This window comes from Marmota monax, unplaced genomic scaffold, assembly GCF_021218885.2.
Source record: "Marmota monax isolate L192 unplaced genomic scaffold, Marmota_monax_Labrador192_F-V1.1 WCK01_AAM20220418_F8-fsc00014, whole genome shotgun sequence".
NCBI lineage: Eukaryota > Metazoa > Chordata > Mammalia > Rodentia > Sciuridae > Marmota > Marmota monax.
In genome coordinates this window covers 20,771,446-20,794,418 of record NW_026695222.1, presented here as the reverse complement: position 1 = coordinate 20,794,418, position 22,973 = coordinate 20,771,446, and the positions used below count along the sequence as shown (strand labels likewise).

At 48.8% G+C, this 22,973-nt stretch overlaps 1 long non-coding RNA gene across 1 annotated transcript in view; it reads left to right on the top strand.

Moving 5' to 3' along the window:
• The window catches only part of LOC124085715 (uncharacterized), a 149,667-nt gene extending 128,719 nt beyond the window's left edge, over positions 1-20,948 (top strand). The window contains exon 6 of the long non-coding RNA XR_006849531.2: positions 17,857-20,948. This is a non-coding gene — a long non-coding RNA (uncharacterized LOC124085715). The remainder of the gene's footprint in view (positions 1-17,856) is intronic.
• The last annotated feature ends 2,025 nt before the right edge of the window (positions 20,949-22,973 follow it).

Sequence of the window (22,973 nt, the reverse complement as noted above, 5' to 3'; positions counted from 1 at the left end):
AGACAGACGAGGAATACTCCAGGCTGAGTGCTCTCGGAGCTCCAGGGTGGGAGTGAATTAGATAGAATTCGAGAAATAAGCCCAGGGCAGCAGGACCTGGAGAGATAGTCTGGGTTGCAATGAGGTTAGTTGAGGGATGGCAGAGGCCAGCCCAAGTTTGCTAAGGAGCAAGAGCAAGACCTGTTGGAACAGAAATTTTATTTGAAACAGTAACCAACATAGGAAATCAGAAGGGCTCAAGTTGATTGAGCATCTATGATGAGACAAGCCTGGCTGGGTGGGAAGGTGTCCTTGAAGAACTCACAGAAAAGTAGGGGAGCAATGAGTGACGTGAGTAAGTGACTATGTCCCTGGAGGGCTGAAGCTGAGTGCCAAGCCTATGGGGGACCTTCAGAAGGGACAGGGAGTGGGGGCCCAGGGAAAGGAAGCTGGAGCAGGGGTTCCAGAGGCTGAATCAGGAGAGGGCCTTCTGAGTGGAAGGAAGGATCTGGTGACCCAGGTGTGTGCAAGGAGGTCCCTGAGGGTCAGCGTGTCTGGACTGAAAAGGGGGCAGGTGGGGTTTGCAAAGGATGCTGGGCCCAACCGAGGGCTTTGGGCTGGATGCCAAGGGCCAGGAAAGCCCTTGATGTTTCTGAGGGACAGGGCAGGATGGAGTTTGCGTTTTCTGGGAGGACCACTGTGCTCTGGGTGAGATGAGTGTGGAAAAGACCTGGGCAGGAGCAGTGGTCGCGGGATGCAGGCAGTGGGGGAGGCAGATGTAAATTCTTTCAGACTCCAGGAAGCCGCAGAGGAGGTTGCATCTTGGGTGAGGCGAGGGCATTGTGGAGGTTCGAGGTGCTTCTGGGGGCTCTGGAGAAATGGGAATCCATAGAACCTTCCTCACCCTTGATCTCAGCTCTCCAGTCTCAGCCTGGGAGAGCTGAAGACCCCAGGGAGCTAACAGAGGGGGCTTCCTATGTAGTCTGTGGCAGTGTGGGGGTGGGAAGGATTGGAGGACTGGAGTAGGGAGGAGGGATGGGGAGCCATGGAAACTCCAGGGAAGGCCCTTTCTGCATGGTGTTGGGGATGGATAGGGGCTCAATTCCTGCAGTGTGACCTTGGGCCAGTCATTTCACCCCTCTGAGTCTGAGCCTCCTCCTCTACAAAGTCTCCTCCCTTGTTCCCAGGGGGTGGGGAGAGGTTGATGGGACAGTGCATGTGAAATGCTTAGCACAGAGTCAAGCCCACAGATGCCATCTGGGATTGCCAGCAGGGCTTGACACCGGGCTGCTCCAGGAGATAACATTTTATAGGACCACAAGGTTTATGCTGCCTTCTGAGTTGCACAGTAAAGAGCAACTGCTGGCCTGCAGGGCCAGGTGACCTGGTGGGACTCAGCCTTATGGGTTGGGGACTGAAGGACACTTGGCCTTTGGAGGGATGCTGAGCCATCCCCACACTGCCCTCCGATTCTTGCAGGAGCTCCCCATCTGTCAGGGACTCAGACTGTCAGGCAGGCTGGTGAGGGGGCCTGCAGGCAAGGGACGCTTCCCCTGACAGGGGAGTCCTTCACTGTCAGCGGCTTTGCCTGGGTGGGTTAATAAAGCCATCCATCACCCTGCTCCATGCCAGGTATCTAAATGCCTGCTTAATACCACCCTGGGGAGCGGGAGTCTGCATCAGGGATGCTCACCAGGGCTCAGGGTGCTGGGATGGGAGGAACCTGCCTGGAGGCCTGGAGTCTAGCTGCAGTCCAGATGCCAACCCAGAGCAGGGTCTCCCTGGAACTCTGTGAGAGAGCTCGGTGTGTGAGACTGTGTTCTCACAAATGGCATCTGTGCCCACTGGAGTAGATGCACTGAAGTTCCGCTTGGCCATGCCTGCTTTGATGCCTGTGTTTGTTCGGTAAGTCTGGGCTCATGGGAGAAGTTGTGGGAAATGGAGCTGATGAGCATCAAACTGTAGGCTCTTATTTACTGCACACCTACTATGTGCACTTTGCTTGCACTGTGCCAAGAGCTAAGTTCAGTCATTATCTCTGCTGTGCAGAGGGTGAGACTGAGACCCAGAGAAGTGAGCTGTGTATGATCCCACAGCCAGGAATCCCAGTGCTGGCATTGAACCCAGGTCCACCTGACTCTGGAGACTCACTCTTACCTGGGGCACTTTGTTGGCTTCCCAGGCTAGGCACTCTCACAGTTTTAAAGTCCTATCAACTGTGAGTCAGCGTTACTCCCCTCACTTTAATCTATAAAGAGAAGGGGGTTCAGAGACATGACAAGTCACACAAGGCCACACAGCTAGGAAGCTCAGAGCTGGGATTCAACATGGGACTATGTGACTTGGAACTTGCGTGGTTTCCCCCTCCACCAGAATAGTATGTTTTCAAAGCTTTTCAGCCTAAGTTTGTGGCTTTTTTGTCTTCAACCAACCAACCAACCAACCAATCAATCAATCAGTACAGTATGGGGTCCTAATACAGAGAACAGATGGAAGAGGCTGCCACTCTGGTTAAGTGGGGGCCTGCTCTGTTACTGGCTGTGGCTGATAACAAATTAGTCTGAGTGTAGTGGCTTAGATTCAACTCGTTTGGGACTCTTCCTAGTTTTCCTTAGGAATTCAGATGGTGCCCAGTGGGGTGCCTCTGCTGCATGAGGTCTGCTGGGACACTTGAAGACTGGAGCTGGAATGCAAAGGGTCATTTACTAACAAGTCTGGTGGTTGGTGCTGGCTGTGGGCTGCAGCCTCAGTTTCTCCCCATGCAGTCTCTCTGCATGAGCTACTTTGGGCTTCCTCCCAGCATGGTGCTTGGGTTTCCATGGTGCAGGCAGAAGCCACCGTGCCTTTTATGATCCTACCCTGGAAGTCATGCAGCATCACTTCCTGTTCAGGTTTAAGGGGAGCACGTGGGACTGGAAATACTGCTGAGGCTAGGAATGAACCTAGTTGAGGTCCTGGGAATGCTGAGGGGGGTCTCCTTTGGTTAGCCCTCATTTTTTGGTCCTTCTGCTTTACCTCCTGGATCTCTTCAGACCTTTCAGACCTGCTTTGTTGTGGGGTGGAGGCTTCAGTTCTGCCTACTCCCTTTCTCCTCTGGGTAGCACCCCCTCCTGGCGGGTTCAAAACTAGCCCCTGTCTCTAGATCCCTCAGGGACCTTCCAGGTCCAATCTATCCACTTCCCTCTCACTTACTTTTTGACCAGCAGCTGTATTAGTTGAGATAATTCTGTCAATACATGGCTTTTATACCCAGAACGTGCCTGGTAAATTTGTTAAAGAATACCCCAGGCTAACACATCATTACACTCCCAAACTCATCTATCTTTTACTTCGGATTAATTCTTTTTTTCTCTCTCTCTTCACCTCCTCCATAAATCCTGGTGCACTTAATTAATTTCAGTTCCACTGTAAGGTCCATAATACAGAATTGTTCAAGCAAACACAAAATTAATTATTCTATTTACAGCCTTCTCATTGAGAGGAGCATTTCATCTTTCATAATTACATTTTGGAACGTCCAATTATGAATTCAGGCGCCTGCTGTTTTGCATACGGGGACAGTCCCCGAGTGTCCTCAGGGTAGGGGAGTTGGGCTGGTGGCCTCTTGTGCCTTCTGAAGCTGCCACAGGCACTCCTGGCTCAGACCATGAAGGCCCTTTTAGGAGACCCTGTGGTAGGGGCAGGATGGTGAGGGAGTGGAGCTCAGAGACGGGGCTGTGAAGGTCAAGAGGAGGAGGAGGAGACAAAGGAGGAGGAGGAAAGGTGAAGGATGTCCCAGGGTGATTGGGATCTCATCATAGGAACAAAAGCCTTCAAGCAGAGGAAGCAGACCTCTTTGTCTTGCCAGGTCGGTAGGGAAGGTTTGCATCTCAACAGGTCAATGTGGGCCAGATGAATTTCGGGATGCAGCTCATGCCTGGACTTTGCCCTGGTCTCAGGTGTGAACCCTGAAGGCCTGGCTCCCCCTCCTTCTGGTTGACTTGGCCACAGAGGACTTCTTTGGTGGCAGGAGTCTTACCGAGCTATTGGGCTCTCACGTGGGACACTTTGGCAGAGCAGGGAGCCACTGTCTCTGTTCCCCAAGGACTGCTCTCTCTGGCTCCCAAAGGCCCTGCAGCAGCAATACCTCTCAGGTGGGAAGAGGCAGGACACTTACTTTCTGTTCACGACTTTGCTCTGCATACCCCAGGCTGGCCCCAGGTGACAACTACTTGGCTACACTGTGATGCCTGACCCACAGAAGTGCTAAGACACTAAAGGAGCCCTGCTTACAGCTTTTAAAACATCAGCTCCCAGGGGTTGGGGCTGGGACTCAGCGGTAGAGCACCCACCTAGCACGTGCGAGGCCATGGGTTAAAACCTCAGCACCACATAAAAATAAATAAATAAAATAAAGGTATGTGTCCAACTACAACTAAAAAATAAGTATTTAAAACAACAAAAACAAAACATCAGCTCCCAGCCAGGCATGGTGGTGCATGCCTGTAATCCCAGCAGCTTGGGAGCCCGAAGCAGGAGGATCTCGAGTTCAAAGACAGCCTCAGCAATGGCAAGGTGCTAAGCAACTCAGTGAGATCCTGTCTTTTAGAGACAGGATCTAAAATACAAAAGAGGGCTGTGGGTGTGGCTCAGTGGTTGAGGGCCCCCTGAGTTCAATCCCTGGTATCAGAAAAACAAAACAACAACAACAACAAAAAACATATCAGCTTCCATCCGACCCACATTTCAATGAAAGTAAGCATATTTGTTCAAAATCAGGTTAAATAATTTTTATGAAAAAATTTAAAACTTTATAAAAAATGAGGTCCACTCGTTGGTCCTCTGGGGAATAGCTCCCTTCTTCCCCACTCCATCTCACTTCAGAGAGAAAGGGGCTACATTTTAACATAAATAGAACTGTTTTTTCTTTTCTTATAATAATAATAATAAAAAAAACCCCATTGAGTTCCTGCTGAGTGCTGGGCATCATGTGAGCGCTGTGTCCTGGGGACTTTGCATATATTGCTTATTTCACCCCCATCCTATGACCTCCAAAGGTCTTGAACTCTTGACACGTGGCAGACTTGTTTGAGACAAGTATATGCAGGTGGTCATGGAGAGTCTTGAGTTCCAGGTGTAAGTGAACTCTGAAATCTCCAGGAAATGATTTATACCACGAAGGCTCACGAGGTACCTGTAAGAACAGACTCTACTGAGACTACCAGTGCTAAAACCCCAGCTCTAGTACTTGCTAACTGGACAACTTTAGGCAAACTACTTAACTTCTCTGTGTCTTAGTTTTCTTGTGTGTTTGTCTATGAGATTATGCACCTAAAGCATAATCATACAGGGTGGGTGGTCACTAATAGCCCATGTCTCAGTTTTTCCCATCTCCTTAGTAAATACCAAGTCAATAGGTGAGAGTGATCCATTTTCAAATGCATCACTTTAGATGAATCCTTTGCCATAGTTCACAAAAGTTGGTGCCTGGGACATGCTAGGACTTCAGGGTTGGGCAGGAGTTGACACAGAGGGATATGAAAGGTTTGAGAACCTGCTGCCTATTTATATTTCTAGCATGTTGCTTCTGATTAACACCCCCAGCAGTTTCCCAGAGGCCTGTAAGGCACACCTGAGACTGTCTCAGCCTGCTTCCTGAGGAACTCCTCATTCCCCCCTCCAGTCACACAGGTCAGGCCCCATTTCCTAAATTTTCCCACCTTTGCACCAGCCATTCCCTCTGCCTTGTACATTCTCCCTTCAACCCTGAGCATGACTGGTTCAGTTTCAATGCTATCTGTGGAGAGAGAGTTCCTCTACCCTCTTCCCTGCAAAGTGGGTCTCAGCCTAGTTCTCCTCATGATGCTACCCTATTAGTTGTCTTCTAAACCCTTATCGCTTGTTGTCCCAAACACAGGAATATAGAGACCCAAGGGAGTGGGAGTTAGGACTGTCTTGCTTGGTTCTCTATCTGCTCATTCATGGTAGGTGTTTAATAAATATCTTTGAGGTTAATATTTTATGTCCATCCCCAATGTGACCTAGCGAGCCTGGGACAAAGACTTTGCGATACCCTCATTTGTGATTAGTGATGGAGGAAATGGGCCAGGCTTAATTTTTTTCCTTTAAATCAATTGTCTGATCTTGAGGTGCCGTCCTCTGTCCCAACAGACCCTCAGGATGGGGGAGAGCCACTGATTTATCTCAGAAGTGATTTTTTTCCAAACCTGCCCACACCAAATAATTACTTGCTTTTGTGGGCTGAGAGTGTCCCCCCATTGTTCCACCTGGTAGGTTTGTTTTGTTTATTCATTAGCTATTAATTGCAAGGGCTCCTGGGAACTGGAGGTGAAGGGGAGGCCCCGGAGGTGAGCCAGAGGGTCTGGACAGGTGCGGACTGCAGACTGCAGTGAGGATGACCTGGCCGGGCACTGGGCTAATTGATTTCGAATGGTGTTGTCTGGTCTGCGAGTTCCTGGGATGAGGAGAGACTTTGTTAATTAAGTCCTGTAAGCGCCGCAGCTTAATTTCCAGCAGTGGGGTTGCAGCTGGTGGGTGGGAGTCACGGGCAGCGGTGACAGAATTGTCTTTGAAGGAATAGCCCATGGACATGGGGAGGCCAAGAGGGAAGGAAGAGAGGGTGTCAAAGGCAGGAGCCCTGCCCAGGGCTCCTCGCTCTCTGTCCTCCCTGGGAACATCCCAGCTTGGTGAGAAGATAATGCCCATAAATAATTAAAAACAAATTTTTTTTCAATTGTTGATGAATTCAATATCTTTATTTTATTTATTTATTTTTATGTGGTGCTGAGGATAGAACCCAGGGCCACACACGTTCTAGGCGAGCGCTGTAATGTGGAGCCACAACCTTAGCTCCCCATAAGTACTTTGCAGGGCTTACCCCATCTTCCTGGGGCTCAAGTCTCCCTCACTTTCCACCTTCCTCCACTTGACCTTCCCGGGACTCCCCCGTGTCATCTCCGCCATCTCTAATGCCCAGGTGTCTTTAGGCTTCTCTCTCTTGACTTTGCCTGCATCTCTCCATCTCCTCCAACGGCCCTTCTCTTCTCTTTTCTGGAAGACCCTCATAACCATGTTTCGGGTCTCCTTGCTGCCCCTCTTAGCCCTGTTCTTTCTTTTTCCACGTAGCTCTGGGCCTGAGCTTCCTAAAATGTCCATCTGATCATGTCACTCTTCTGCTTTAAATTCTCTGAGGGTTTCCCATTTCCTTTGGTTAGAGGTGACAGTCCTTTCCAAGGTCTGTGAGACCCCGCTGACCCCATGCTCCACCTCACCACTCTCGCTTGCCTCCGGGTCTTTGCACAGGCTGTCCTTCCCACCAGGAACCGTCTCGGTGCTCCCATCTCCAGGAGGCACGATTTGTTCCATGGCAGGATTGGTTGTGGAGACACACTGAACCTGGGGTGCAGCACTGTCCCTAGTGATCTGTTAACTTGTTTTACCAGTTGGTTGCCTAGTCATATATTTAATTATGGCCCAGGTGCTGGCAACACCAATAGTAAAACACAGCTCAGGACATGCTACAGCACATCTGGCCGTGTTAAAAAGGGATTACAGCCTTGGGTCTGAAGTTCGTATGTTTGGGTTCAGTCTTGGTTCCATGATAACATTCTTTTTTGTCCTTAAATGATTCACTTAACCTCTGCATGCCTCTGTTTTTGCCATCTGTAAAATGGCTATAATAGGAGTGGCCGTTCCGCAGGGTTTCTGCAGGATTAAATGAGATACTACCCAACCCCACCCCACAACACCCCACCAGCAACATCATCACCATTAGGTTTCCCTTTCCGCCTCCTTCAACCTCATTTCTCCCAACTACATTGGGAAAAACAAAAGAAACCAGTTAGCATGTTGAGAATGTGTTGTATGCTGGACACTTTTCACTATGGTACCTTACTCATCCTTTTCTTTTATTTTTCCTCTTTTAATTAATTTAATTTTCTTTTTACACACTTGGAGCACAACTTTTCATTTCTCTGGTTGTACATGATGTAGAGTCACACCATTTGTGCAATCAGACCCATACATAGGGGTGATAATGTCCATCTCGTTCCACCATCTTCTCCCCTCCCCCTCCCCCACTGCTCAATCCAAAGTTCCTTCATCCCCCCGCCACCCCAATGGATCAGCATCTACCTATCAGAGAAAACATTTGGCCTTTGGTTTGGGGATTGGCTTATTTCACTTAGCATGATATTCTCCAGCTCCATCCATTTACCCATAAAGGCCATAACGTCATTCTAATTTAAGGCTGTTACTGGTCCTTTTCCACGTAGACATCGTATTCTTCGCTGCCCCAGGGCTCTCTCTCAGCTTCACTCTACTGTAACCGAAGCTAAGAAAGTAGGACTTCCCAAACCCACATATACCCTGCCAGTCAGGGGTCAAGACAAGCTACCAATCCCAGTCTGTCTCACTGCAAAGCTTGGCTGAGGGAGGAGGAGATGAGGAACATCTGTGGGGAGGGTCTAGGGAGAGGAGGTATCCATAAACAAATTTTATTTTTATGTATCTGTTTGTTGTGATATGGTTTATTGTTATTTTTATGAAGGCAATTTCACTTTTCCCATTTTTTTTTGTCATTCAAATCTTAAAGGCTCAGAGTTCTACAAGATTTGTTACGAAACCCTTAAGAGTGTTTTCCCCATTTCTCCTTTAGAGACATTTGCCTCCCCCTCTTTTAGCAGGCTTTGTATTTAACTCCGTGTTTCAGTGAAATGTGTTCGTATTAGAACTTCCTGTACTTTTTAGGTGTGGTCATTGCGTCGTGGAAGATGAGGGTTTAGTTTTCTTTTCTTTCTTGACCCTGACCACACTCAAACACCTTCCTCATCTGCTCCCATCCTCAAGCACAGTTACATCACAGTTTTGTGAAGATCTATGTTTAACATTTATATTGTTACAGCTTTGTAAACACTCTTCACAACAGAGCCGGGTAGAAAAGTATTACGACTTTTCTTTTTCCACAGGACTTGTAATTTCTCTGAAGTTAATATCCGTCCTGTTGGGTTTTGAAGCATAGATTGCCATGTGTTTATCATTGGTTGGAGCCCAAACTCCTTGCTAGTGGTCCAAATCACCAATAAGACACTCAGATATACATCAGCTGCGGTAACCATCTCTTCCTCCAGGAGAACCCTTCCAGGGGCTGTGGCTTGCTCCAGTCTGGCCTGGTTGTCTCCTCCAAGCCCAATGCCCAGCTGTCTTCCTTGGCCCTCCTTCTACCATCCTGCTGGTGATTTCCCATCATTCACCCTGAGTTGGATATCTGGTTTTCTCAATCTCATTTTCCTCTTTCCTGGTTTACATACTCATTTTTTTTTTGATGGTGTACCTTCTTTAACTGTGTCTTAAGAAGAGACGCCTAAAAGCTAAAACAAATCCAACAACTTCTTGTGTGAAAATACCATTTTTATTCTTATGCTTGAATATTTTTCCTGGCAGTAGATTTGTTATTTAGGATGTATTTTTCTTCATACTTCTAAATCTACTCTTAAGTAACCAGCTTCTAAAGTAGTCCCCAATAATTCTCGCCTCTTGGTACTTATACGTTGTAGAGTCACCTCCCATATTTAAGAGGCATGACCTCCCTTGTAAACGGGATGTTACAGAAATGATCACCATAAGAGATATGTAGCTTTGACTTGATCTCTTAGAAAAACTGTTTCTGAGGGAAGCCTGCCATCATGTCATGAGAACACTCAAGCTATCTTTTGGAGAGGTGTATGTGGTGAGAAACAGAGGCCTCCTGCCAACAGCCAAAATCAACTTTCTGGCTGCTTGAGTGAGGCACATTAGAAGTGGGTCTACCCGCCCCAGTCAAGCCTTCAGATGCCTGCAATTGGCTGACATTTTGATGCTAACCTCATGAAAACCCTGAACCATGTCACCCAGCTAATCCACTCCCGAGTTCCTGATTCACAGAAATGATGTGAGATGTCAATGTTTATTGTTGCTTTAGGTGCTGTTTTGGGTTAATTTGTTTATGCAGCAATAGATAGCTAATACATACTGTATCACTGTTTTCCAGTTGACAGGTCTGAAGCACTTCTGATTTCTGTTCCTTCAACTGATTTCTGTCCCCCCTCTCCAGAGACATGTAAGATCTTCTGTTTGTAACCCGAGTCCTGACATCTTCCTGATACTTCATTATAACATGCCTGGCGTGGGACTATTTTTATCCCCTTTACAAATTCTTTCACTGGAAACTCATATTCTTCAGTTCTGGGAAATTCTCTTGAGTAATTTCGGTGTCTTTCTCTGTCCATTGTCTCTGCTCCTCTCTTACTAACTCCCAGCATTTGGATGCTGGACACCCCTGACAGACTCTCTAATTTTCTCATCATTTTTCTCCTATTTTCTACTTTTCTATTTTTTTCTTATTTAATGGGAAACATATTTATATTCTGAATCTTCTTTTAAGTGCTTTATTTAAACTCTGCTATACTTTGAATTTCTAAGGTCTCTTTTTATGTGTCTGAATGTTTGTTTTTATATTATTTGACATTCATTTTATACAGTCTCTCTTCTTGTTTTCCTGAAGATATATATCTTCCCAAGTATATGAAGTAGTTCTGTGTGTGTGTGTGTGTATGTGTGTATATAAAAGTTACATGTACATGTTGTTTTAGATATATGTGTAGTTTTAATATATATAACATTATGTATCTATATGGAGGTGTAGTCTTATTGACATATAATTCACACAGTATGCAGTTCACCCATGGAAGCGCCCAATTCACTCATAGAACTGTGCAAGCATCACTACAATGAATTTAGAAAATCTTCATCACCCATCATTCCCCTCTTCTCACCCCCCCCCCAGGCAACCTCTCTTCTACTTTCTCTATATTTGCCTATTCTAGAGATTTATGTAATGCAATCCCTTTTCTCAAATAGCAGATCTGTCCTCCAGTTGTTCCTGGCCCTGTAGTTACTTGGTTTGGTCTTTAACTTCCATGTCAGAAGCTTTTTTTCAGAAGTTTGTGGGATCCTTGGTTGTTTATTCTTATTGAAGTAGAAGGGGAAGATTAACCAGCTGAGTGTCACAGATGGGGCTTGTTGACTCTGAACTTCCCCAGAGGATGATCTGCAACTTATTTGCTAGAACTACCTCTGAGGTCACCATTTATAAGTCTTTGTGGATGGCTAGGTTCCCAGAGAAGATTCTTTCAGTCTCTTACTGGGAGGTGAAGTTTTGGCTGTCAGTGATCTGAGAGCCATGTGGGAGAAGGGCATGTCAGTCTCTTCATTCCATGTGTCCAAGTTAACTTGACTTCCTGTTCTCAACACTGCCTGGTATCCTTATCTAGAGATCCTTTGTCTTATACTCTGGAGAAAAATTTTCACTCACCTGTTTCTTTGTAAACAGGTAGGAGGGAAGCTCTAGGGATCTGACTGCTTCTTTAAAATATTTTAGGGGTTGAAAATACAGCTCAATGGTAGAGTGTGTGCTTAGCATGTGCGAGGCCTTGGGTTCAATGCCCAGTGCCAAAGATTTTTTAAAAGTAATTTTGTTTATACGTTATTCATCAAACATTTACATAACCACTGCAGCCATTTCTCTATATCTGCAGAGTCAACCAAACCAAAAAAATTTTTTTTTCTTGTCTGCACTGAACATGCACAAAAGTTTTTTTTTTTTTTAGGGGGGTCATTTTTCCTTGAACAACAAAATGGAACAATTATTTACCTAATGTTTGCTTTGTATTAAGGATCATGATTAATTTAGAGATGATCTAAAGTTTATAAGAGGATGTGTGTAGGTGATATGTAAATTCTAGGCCATTCTGTATGAGGGACTTGAGCTTCTGTGGGTTTCAATACTGAGGGATGGTTGTGCTATGTGCCAATCATTTTTCTAAAGTATTGATAGAACCTCCTTCTTTGAGATCTTTTATACCCACTCTCCCTACAGTGGCACTCGATGCCCCCAATTCTTAAACCTTGGAAATTCCAGTGAATCAGGTTTGTTCTTTGCTCTTCTCATTGCTGGATTAAGGCCAAGTTTTCTTGGGTGCATTAGTTTTGGTCCTTTAAGAGGTAGACAGCAAGATGGGATTAAATGTGCAAGAGCTATATTGGTGAAAACACCTGTTAGGAAAATATGGGAATGGTACTGGAGGGGGCTAAGAGAACTATCAGACCATGATGCATGTCTAACCACTTTGGAGGGGTGAAGGAAGGGAGGAAGGTTGGGTAGAAAAGAAGTACCAGAATGCTGTGCAGTTTCAAAAAAGTTGCCACAAAGCCAATGGAGGATTCTCATGCCCAAATCATCTGTTAGAGGAATCTCATGTTTCCCAAGAATGGGCCTGCCTTAGTATTTAATATGCTTAGCCAAGGGCTATAGGTGAATGTATTGTTGAAGTCAGAGCACAGCACCCTGCAGTTAGAGATCTGATTGACTGATGTATTCTTGGGACAGCTGCATATTCAATTCAAGGAAGTGTGCTAATTTCTTCCTAAATCCACAGTGAAAACAACTCCAAAGGAATTTCCTTAAAAGCAGTAACTGTAAAGATGAAAAGAATAGGAAAGGCAGTAGTAAAAATTTTTGAAAATTTTATATATATATATATATATATATATATATATATATATATATAAATTAGTTAGTTTTAAGAGGATACAATATCTTTATTTTATTTTTATGAGGTGCTGAGGATTGAACTCATGCCTCACAGGTGCTAAGTGAGCACTCTACCACTTGAGCCACAACCCCAGCCCCAGATATGTATTTTTAATCTTTCAGATTTACCCAGAAATCATTTGAGATACTTATCTTTTAGTCCTTCTTGTTTTCTAATAGATGCAGTCAGGACTACAACTTTGCCTTGGAATACTGCTTTAGCGTCACTGCTAAATTAGCCATGGTTAGTAATGTAATGCTTTCATTTTGTGACACGTATAGCTCGTTAGTGACAGTGGTATGTAATAGCCTACATGATTCTGAGCTTTTATACCTGATGATGTTACATAAATGTCATCTTCATGACAGGGGTGATGGAACATCTGCACAGAATGGCAGGCCAGAACCAATGAATCATTTCAGTTCAGTTCAACAGATATTCATTGGGTTTCACCAAGTGCCTGTCTTGTGTTAGAAACTGGGAATGTAAAATGAACCAGAGAGATGCACCCTGGCTATAAGTAGTACAATAAGTGTTATGATGAAGGTAGCATGGAGCACTGTGGCAGAGCACCTAACAGCCTCTGGTTTCCTGGAAGACTTCTTAGAGAGATGGCGGAATCTTACTGGACAAATAATAATAGGCCAGGAGATGCGGGGAAGAATATTTCAAATAGAGGGTACAGGAAGTGAAGAGGCATGGTGTGAAATGTCAGAGTGTGTACTGGAATCTTATGGTAGAGGGTGATAAGAGGATAGCAGGCATGACTGTAGGGAATGTGGATGTATTAAGGAGTTCTGAAGGCAATGGTTACTATTCATTTCTAACAGTTTGGGCAGTTTCCTGAGATTGTCATTGTCTCTACCCAGAAGCTCAAGTCTTTCTGGAGATCTTGCAGGCACCCAGGATGGAGGGCTTGGCTGGCTGTGGACACTTTCCCCTGATGGTGCTGCCCTAACATCTCATCCTGTTAGATGGAGCCTGAGCCACTCTACCCTGCTGCCCCTCACTGATTAGCCCAGCCATGCCACCTTTCTGTAGGCATCACCTCTTTCTGCAGCCTCTACATCTCAGTCTGCTACATTGTACTCTATCCCCTCCATTTTGCAAAAAGCAGGAGGCTGGGGACCTCCTGCAGATCCCAGACTCTGCTGTCTGGCTTTGAGGAGTGAATGCCTGGTTGGATTCCCTCCAGTACCCCAGGAATCACTTATTTGTAAGAAGAGTGTTGGGAAGGGAAGTGTGATGGGCGACAGATAGATCTGCTGCTAACCCTGGGCGAGGTGCTTACCTGCTGAGTGACCTTGGGCAGGTTCTTTTTTTAACAAGCAAATGTGAGTTCATGCCCTCTGTGTGCATAGTCATATGCAGGGCTCTGGAGAAACAAGACCTTGGAGGGGAGATAGACAGAAAAGAGCAGGATGGAGGGACAGTGTGATCTCAGACTTAAGCTCTCATGATCCTTGAGAAGGTGAATATAATCATCACTTTGCAGTTGAAGAAATTGGGGCTTAAAGGGGTCATGTGACTTGCCCAGAGTCCCTGTAGCTGTATTCCTCTGCACTCCACCCACAGTCTGCAGATCTGTGCAGTGATGTTATAGCAGCAGCAGTAGCAGCAGCAGCCCACAGACCCACTTTTAATGGTTATTGCCCACTTGCTTCCTGTGAAAGAAGTGGAAGTATGGGTGAGCCTGGAGAATGGACAACACCCTTGACCTTCAGATGGCCCCATCTGGAGTAGGTAGGGAGGCCGAGTTGCAGGCCTGAGATAATTCTAGCCCTTTTGCTTTCTTTACCTGCAGGAGGAGAGCTCCCATATTCCTGGGCTCTGGGCAGGGTGAACTCACAGCTAAAGTCTGTGGGAGGACTACTGGAAGTCCCCTCCTTGGCGTATCTGACCAGTGGGGCTGGGCGTGTGCACTAGGCTGTCAGGAAGAGTTATCTCCAGACAGGCCCTCGGCCTGCCTGCTTTCTCCTCCGCCATCCCCTCCTAATTCATTTTCCACCTTTAATGTACTGTTGTGGAGCTTCCTCTCCCATTAGGGCCTGTAATGTGCACCAATTCCCTTCAGCTTGACTGCCCTTAATAGGCAGCGTAAATAGAATTTAGTGTGGCGTGCACTAACATCTCTATCCATTGTCCAGAGATTAAATACTTGCCACCGATGGTTCATGCATCATCAGCCTCGAGCCCAGCTTCATAGCTCCCAACCAAAGGAGGATATTAAATTAATTTGCAGGTTGCTTTAGCAAAACCTAACAAAAAAAACCTCTGCGGGAAAAGAAGGAGGGGGCCCAGTGCATCTGCTCACCATCAATCATGGTGGGTGGGAGTTGTTAGAAACTTGGGGGGAGAGGGGGCGACTCTTGTTCATCCCAGGTTGGGTCCCTCTCCAGGGTCATGCAGCTTGGTCACCTATTTCCATGCTAGTCCCCAGGCCTTGGCCCATGCTCAACTCTTCCATCAGCTTTGAAACCAGCTTTCTGGACTGAGGAGAAGAGTGAGGGATGGAGAATGGAGAGAAAGTCCTGAGTTCAAATTGCAGGGACTCCTCCCTTCTTAGGGGTGTAGCAAAAGGACAACAGATAAAGTGCTCCTAGGTAGGGAGATCTCTAGAATCTCTCTTTGGACCACTGGGTTCTTTGGTGGCCTCCGGTGGCTGTGGAAGTCTGAGCCTTGGGAGACAGTGAAGTGAAAGGGTGGGGGGCAGTGCAGGCCTTGGCTCTGGGGTCCACGGGGGCATCTCCTGACCTTTTTTTTTTTTTTTTTCCCAATGGTGGCAGTTTGTGTCATTGACCACAGTCATGTAGTGGAGATAGACCTGCAAACAGATGCTGATGATCCAGGGACAAGGGGCTTTGGGATCCCAGAGAGCAGCTCAATCTGCACCTGGAGGGCAGGTGACCTCTGAGTTGGACCTTTCAGGACTAGCAGGAGTTATTGGTCAGGGTGGAAGGGAAAGAGGTCCTCCACACAGAGGTTTTGGAGGTATCCCATGTATGATATTGCCAGAGAACTCAGGAGTTCAGAGTGGCTGGAAGACACAGTAAGCCCAGGGAGAGGTGGCAGACAGGATTGGGAGGCAAGCCTTCTGTGGGGGCAACGGGGAGCCATGGAGGAACTTCCACCAGGAGAGCCACATATTCATGGTTGTTTGTGGAGAACATTCTGAGACAATGTGGGGGTAACTCCCAGGGAAGGGAGGCACACAGGAAACCCTTGCATGAATCCAGGGGGATAGGGCTCAGACTATGACAGCAAATGGAACTGGAAGGGTGAGTCCCAATCGTGGCCTGAGAGCCTCTGAAAGGAAAAACAAAGTCTCATCCCTTGGACAACAAACCCAGGTCCTGGTGCTGGGCTGGGCACTGAGAGTAAATGCTGCATCCAGATCCCTGTCCCGTGGGGTCGGTCTGTCCAGAAGCCTGGCTCCGGATGAAGGGAGGCAGGCAGGAGGGTTTCCGCTCACCTGGTCATATCAGAATGGAAGCCACCTCCAGGTGGTGAATGGACCAAGGGGAGCAGTCACTCTCCCAACAGGGCTAGTGCAGGAATGGTGGGTAAAGAGCAAGCATGCCACCACCCTCTCAGTCATTTCCTGCCAGCCATCACTAATTAATCCAGCCACTTTCCCCAGGGAGGTATAAAAAAAATCCTAGGACCCTTTCTGGGACAGAATTGCATGACACCAGGATGAGTTGGCCTTGGCCCATGTGGCCATTTCCCCCAATACAACCAGCCACTTCTTTATTTCAACTCCAAATCAGGGTCTTGTTTCTTCCTGGATTTCAGCAGACGTGGAGGGTGTGACCAGCCTTTCTTTTCCTCAAATCTTAGCAAATGCATCCAGTCAGTTGTCCTGCTTTTCCAAACACTGTAGAAATATGGTGGGCCCCAGGGTGGAAGCTGCGGAGGCAAGGCAGGGGGAGGAGAGAGAGGAGAGATCTCTGCTGTGGCGGAAGTGCCTGCTGTGGTCTGCTAGTTCTTCCCTGATGTCCTCCTCCACCCGTGACCCCCACTCATGGTGGTTTATTAATAGCTTTTAACACTATCATTTGGACTAATTGAAAATGGGAGCAGTGCTAATATGCCCCTTTACATTTCATTCCTTTTTTATTTAAAAAAGATACTAAAAGCATTTATCGAGTAGTTTCTGGGGAAAAGAAATAAAAAGGTCTCCCCTCTGGCCATTGTGATGGCGTGTTCTCCTTCTAGCACCCTGTGCAGGGGATTCTCATGGTTCATTAGCGTGATTTAAGGGGTCTCCATGACCCTGTTATAAAGCCACCTGTTGGGAGGTTCTCAGAGACATCCTTTGCTCACGGGCAGGCTCCACCTGGTCCTGGAGGTGGAGGATGGTGGGCAGGTGTGAGGGGTTTTGGGTGGACGCCCCTCCACACTGCTGTGTGAGTGAAGGGATTTCTCCCCTGTTCTTCTGTCTTTCTAGTTGGGATTTAGAGTCATGGAGAACAAAGGTCTGATCAACGTAGTTCAGGGTTAGTGTTAATCTCGTACACTGGTTATTATCCATTTTCCTTCCCAGTTTCTTTTTCTGTTCTTTTCTAAACCCAGAGAGGCTGATCCCTGGGCTTTCCCTAGGGCTTCTCCTTGGGTCTGACCAATGGGAGGCTCTCACTGGAGAACACAGGGTGGAAGGGGAGGGAGGCTGGGGTCTTTCTTCCCTGGTCTCTTCCTTCTTTGGTGCTGTACGAGCTCTAGCAGTTTTTGTCCTTGTACCCTGCTGGATGGTCCCTCCTTAAACCCTAATCATGGTCATCACTTCCTGCTGGGGTTAGTTTGGGTGCCTCACCTGTGTCTCTGCTAGCAGTCCCTCTGTGAGAGACTCTTCATTTTTGCCATGGGCTTTGATTCAAGGTTTTTCACAATTTCCTGATTGGCTGTCTTGACGTCATTGTACAAAGAATGGACAGTGGATGCTGGATGGCCTCCAAAGTTGCACTTGTCCTTCAGGTTCCAGTCCCACTCTCGGCCTTAGGGTAAGCCATGGATCTGGCTTCTTCTTTTCCTTGAGTGTATAGTTTGGGGGCTGGGTTTTTGCTTGCTGTACCCCTAGCCAAAGGGCAATGGCTCTGGTCAACCAAGTCCCCTGCCCTTTGTAGGTCTCTGACCCTTAGCATGGAGTCTTGTGTCTGTGGTCCCAGCCAGAAATGCCCCTGGTTCCCCACCAGGCACTGCCAGAACCACTGCACCAACGTCCCCTTTGACAGGTGTCTCCCTCTTACAGCTCTGCTGCCGTGGCCTGATCCAGCCTGTTTTCCATGGAGCACACCAGAATGGACACCAGTGGCCAGGAGCTGCCTCTGTAATCACGTCTCCTTGCAAAGGATCAATGCCTGCTCTTCTGCAAAGGGCCAGCAACAGTGTCATCGGAATGAGTTCAGGCCTTTCTGAGGGGGTCCTTTTGAGGCCAGCTGACCTATGAATGAGGGGGTGCTTAACAACCAAGCAGAAACAGCTCAGGCTCTGCCTGGAAATGTGGGAGGCTGTGTGTGGCGCGTGTGTGTTCCAGGACGATGAGAACTCATCAAGACTCATCCAGATCTTTCTGGGAAGGGATTCCCTAGGGTTCATCATCATAGAGCTCACCTCAGCTATGGACAAGCTGAAAGACCCCCTGAGAGTAGCCAGAGATTGGGTCAAGTCAGTAAATACCCACTCTGTGCTGTGTCAGACTCTGGGGGCAAATGTTCACTTGGACTTGGATACTGGCTTCTTGTAACTTGGTCTTCTTGGGTCTTCAGTTTCGTCATCTATAACAGAGCCAGTGTCCTCTAAGAGTCCTGAGATTCTGTGGTTGTCTGAGGAAGGAAACATGGCTTTCCCAACTTTGGTGCTATTGGGCTGGATGATTCTTTATTGTGGGGACTATCTTGTCATTGTAGGATATTAAGCAGCACTGCTGGCCTCTACCCATTAGCTACCAGTAGCAACTCCCCATTCCCAGTTTTGATAATAAAAATGTCTCCAGACTTTAACAAATATTTCTCAGGGGGGTAAAACTATCCTGGTAAGAACCACTGGTTTAAAATCATGACTGAGGCTCACACACGCCTGGCCAGGGGTTTTCCCAGGACTCTCTTAGTGAGCAGCCTTGGACTTGGCCCTGGGATTTATAGTCTTTAGGCTGAGGCTTGGGGCCTAGGTCTTCACTATCCATGGCTGCATGAGACAATGGAATCCTATCCTCTAAAGTCTTTCCTGCTCCAGGAATTTAGGTCTCATTAATTCAGTGATCAGGTAAGGTCTGAATCTCACAGCTGGAAGCCCACTCTGTTGGGGGTTGGAGAGTGGCCTGAGGGGACAGGAACAAGGCTGGGGTCTGGAGGGTGTCAGGGGGCATGGAGGGAAGGCCCTGGGCCTTACGTCACTTCGTGGTGTGCTTGGGCAAGTTCTCAGCTCTTTGTGTCCCAGTTTTCTCATCAACGGGAATGATGGTGATGACCCACCTTCCAGGATTCTTATATCAGTGGATCAGGGAGGATCCCACCTGAAAGTGCTTCTATGAAAAGGATGTGCCAAAGGGACTATTCACACAGTTAGGCCAGGACAAAGGGAATGAGAGGGACTGTGAGGCACACCTGGGCTGGCAAAAGCAGGAAATGATTATCCTTTCTCCTCACTGGGTTGAAGGGGCTGGGGCAGGGCGGTGGCTGGGGCAGATATATACAGAGGACTGAGAGTTGGCATCTTAGAGCCCCTCCTCCCTGCCCACCTGGCTCTGTAGCCAAACAGCTGCAGTCACAGTGCAACTGGGCCAGGCCCTCTCGTGTCTTGCTGGTGCTTCTCACTTCCGAGGCCCATAGCTGGGGGCCAGGGGATCGAGGTGTGCAGCAAGTAGAGGTCAGTTTCCTGGGCATGGCACCTGTCAGAAAAGACCAGGGAATAGGTCTGGGTAGGGGTGGGGTGGGAGAGGTGCCAGCCAGGGCAACCAGCAGAGCGAGGAGAAGGAGGGCGTGGATATTTGCCAAGTGCTTAGAACAGTGTTTGCACGTGGTGTTGGAGGAAGGAAACCTGTGCTAGCCTCTGGGGGTACAAGACATGTTAAGTCAACTCCTGCAGCACCTTCCGTGTGGGAAGCTCCAGGCTCTTCCTTCTGGAGCTGGCTGTGGTGCGGCCCCATGTGGGGGACAGGTGCCTAGTCTGGTGCCCACTGCACAGACACATTCCATGGAAGTTCACCTGGGCCTCCCCACCCTGGTGGACACAGCCATCAGATTCATTCATGGTGTTCCTTGGCCCTACTCCATCTCTCCTGCCTTCCCTGGTCCCCCATCTCATGCACTTTGGCCATGACCCCGCCTGTGGACCAGAGGTGGACCAGTGGCTGAGGCCTAGGAAGCCCTGCCTGGGGCAGGCGGGTCCAGCCTCTGTCCTGTCCTCAGAGTCCCTGGGCACTGAGGGGATTTCCCTTGGCCTTTGTGAGGCTCCTCTGAGTCGACCTGTGCATGGGATGGGAGTCCCACTGGGGCTCCTGTGGGACCTGTGCTCCTAGCTGCCTGCAGGGGGTTAACTGAGCTACTCAGTGCAGAGGGGTTCACCTTGCAGGTGGGAGAGGCGGAGGAGGACAAGGATACAGCCCTTCATGAGCATGCCTGCTTCCTCTGCCTGTCCACTCTGCTGGCTGGGCTGCCCTGTTGGTGGGAGTGGCCCTCTCCAGTCTACCTGCCTGGTCAGTGCTGTGGGCAGGCCATAGCCTCTTCCCTTGTCCTTTATCAAAGCAAGAGGTGGTGCAGGAACGTGGAGTGGGGCTGGACTACAGCTGCGACAGCACCACTGACCTCCCATACTGCAGCTGGCAGTAGACCAAAGCTTTGAGCTGAGCATGTGCAAACTCTGGGCTCAGCCCCTGGCTTACTTGATTTCATTTTGTCTTTCCATAGCCCTTGGGTTGGCACTTCTGCTATCTCACTGTAAATGAGGAAACTAAGGCACAGAGAGTTAAGGTCTGGCTTGTATCACACAGCTAATATGTGGTAGAGCTGAGATCTGAGCTCAGGTCTGACCCCCTGTGCCGCTGATCTGTGCTGCCTCCCCTCCCAGGTCCTGCCTTCTTGCTCCCGAGGGTGTCATCAGGCCTGGGTCTCTGTATGGAGGGGACTGCAGCTCGGAAATGAGGCTGGCTTGGGAACGTTTTTCCACACGACCCCCCCTGCCCCCACCCCGTGCAGCTGTGTAATGAGCCCACATCTGTTACCACCACATGTTGCTCGGCGCTTCGCAGATGTAAAGTCTCAATTTTTCTAATTAGCAGCAACACGAAGTCTATCTTAATTTTCTCCTCCCCTCCCTCTAATAAACGTGATATTAACAAGGTTACACGTCTGCGTTTTGCTGGGTATAATTGAATCAGGTCGCAGATTTGATTAGTGGGTGTGGGGCGATGGGGTCTGGTCAGGCTGAGGGGCTGGGGGAAGGAAGGGGCCAGGTCCCAGCTGCGGGATGGAGAGGAAGAAGGAGAAAGAGGAAAGAGAGAGGAGAGAGAAGGGAGGGAGAGAGGCAGAGAGCAAAGGGAAAGAGATCAGTGGAGAGACCGAGATTTCAAAGACAGAATGGCGAAGATGAGTGGTAGGTGAAGACAGAATAATAGAGGGAGAGAGGAAGGGGAAAAAGAGAGAGAGAGAAATGGGAGGGAGGGAGGAAGGGAGGGAGAGAGAGAAAGAGATATATAGAGAGGAGCAAAGAGACATTGAGATGGGAGAAGTGAAGACCCAGACACACACACAAGCACATAGCAAGTCACAAGAGACAAAGGACAGTGAGGGAGCCCTCAGCTCCTCAGCCCTGCTCAGACCTTTCTGCAGAAGGAGGTCCCCCACCCAGGGCTCAGGGAGGGCCTGGATTGAGGAGGGACAGGCAGCCACAGCCTCCCAACCTGCATTGTATTGCTGAGCTTGAGGACTAGTCCTGGCTCTGGGTGACCAAGGGTCAACTAGCTTCCCTCTCTGGGACTCAGTTTCTCCACCTATAAAAAGTGCTCTGTAGGGCCCACTCCCTGTAGCTCCAGCTCCCATCCATGGGACAGAGAAATTCTGGAGGAGCAAATGAAGAAGGTTCTACCACTTACAAAGGCCTCTGGTCCATGAGTCCTGCTGAGATGGTCCCTGAAGCACCCTGGGCAGACGCAGGGTGGGGGGTTGTGAACCAGGGTCTGGAAGGGGACTCCTGGTCCTAGTGGGCTCCAAGCCTTATAGACTGTGAGATGCCATATCAGCAGTGGTGACCCCAAACACCCCCCACTTCCACTGGGTCCCTGCCTGCTAAGCCCTGAGCTCCAGGCCACCCCGTCTCTGCTCACAGCTGCACCCTTCCCACCCTTCTCTCACCCCATGCCCTGGAGCGCCCTGGAGCACCCAGGCTCCTTCCCACCTTTGCTCTGGTAGTCCCTGCCTTCTCCTTTGATAAATCTTAACTCCAGGGTCATTGCTTACGGGGGACCTTCCCCGGTGACTGAGGAATGGGCTCCTTCCTCTGCGTAATGGTGCACTTCTTTCCTTCTCTGTATTTGTGCGTTTGTGTGACTGTCTTCACTTCCCGTCTCTCCCGTTGGACCTGGCTGGCACCTGGTGGGGCTCACTGTGTTGGCGACAGTGGGAGCTCAGGCAGGCGTGAGCGTGTGTGCCTGAGGAAGGCCTCTGTGTGGTGTCTGCCGCAGCCTGGCTGTGCTGCGATCCTGCTGTGACAATTTCTCCCGCTGATGACTCCGTCCCCAGGGCCTTGGGAGGCACTGAGAAGCTTCTGTCAAGGGGCAGTGGCTTTTCCCCCCTCGCTTAAATGAGATATGAATAATTGATTTGGCTCTTGAATAATTAATCAGATATTCAATAAGGAAAGTAATTGTTTGGCACATCCCCCATGGATGGCCTGGCTCAGCGCTGTCCCACGCGGGCTGGGAGGCTGGCGGGGGTCATGGGCCCATGAGGAGCCCAGTGCCAGCTGGGGGAGGTCACCTTGTTTGACACTTCTGGACTCCTGTCAGGTTTGCTGTCCCTCCGGGAGGTCCCTGTTTGCCTCCATGTGCCCACCAAAAGTTTGGGTCTTATGGTCTCCCACCAGCTACCCAGGTGTCTGGCTTCTTCCCTGAGTCTCCCAGCTCTGAGATGGGCCCCCTTTGTCTGTTGGATGTGACCCTCCTGGATATCACTCTCTCCAAGCGGTGCCCTGCCAGTGGAGAGGGCTAGGCCGGCCTTCCTACCCCATTTCCAACCCCTCCCCTGGGAGGCCTGGGGGGCGGGTGTTGTCCACTTTCTGTCCTTGGGGCCAGACTCCATAGAGGCATTGTGGGTAGGGTAGCCAGGTGCCCATCTGTGCAGCTAACTGGGTGCCCCTCTGTGCCCACCTGCC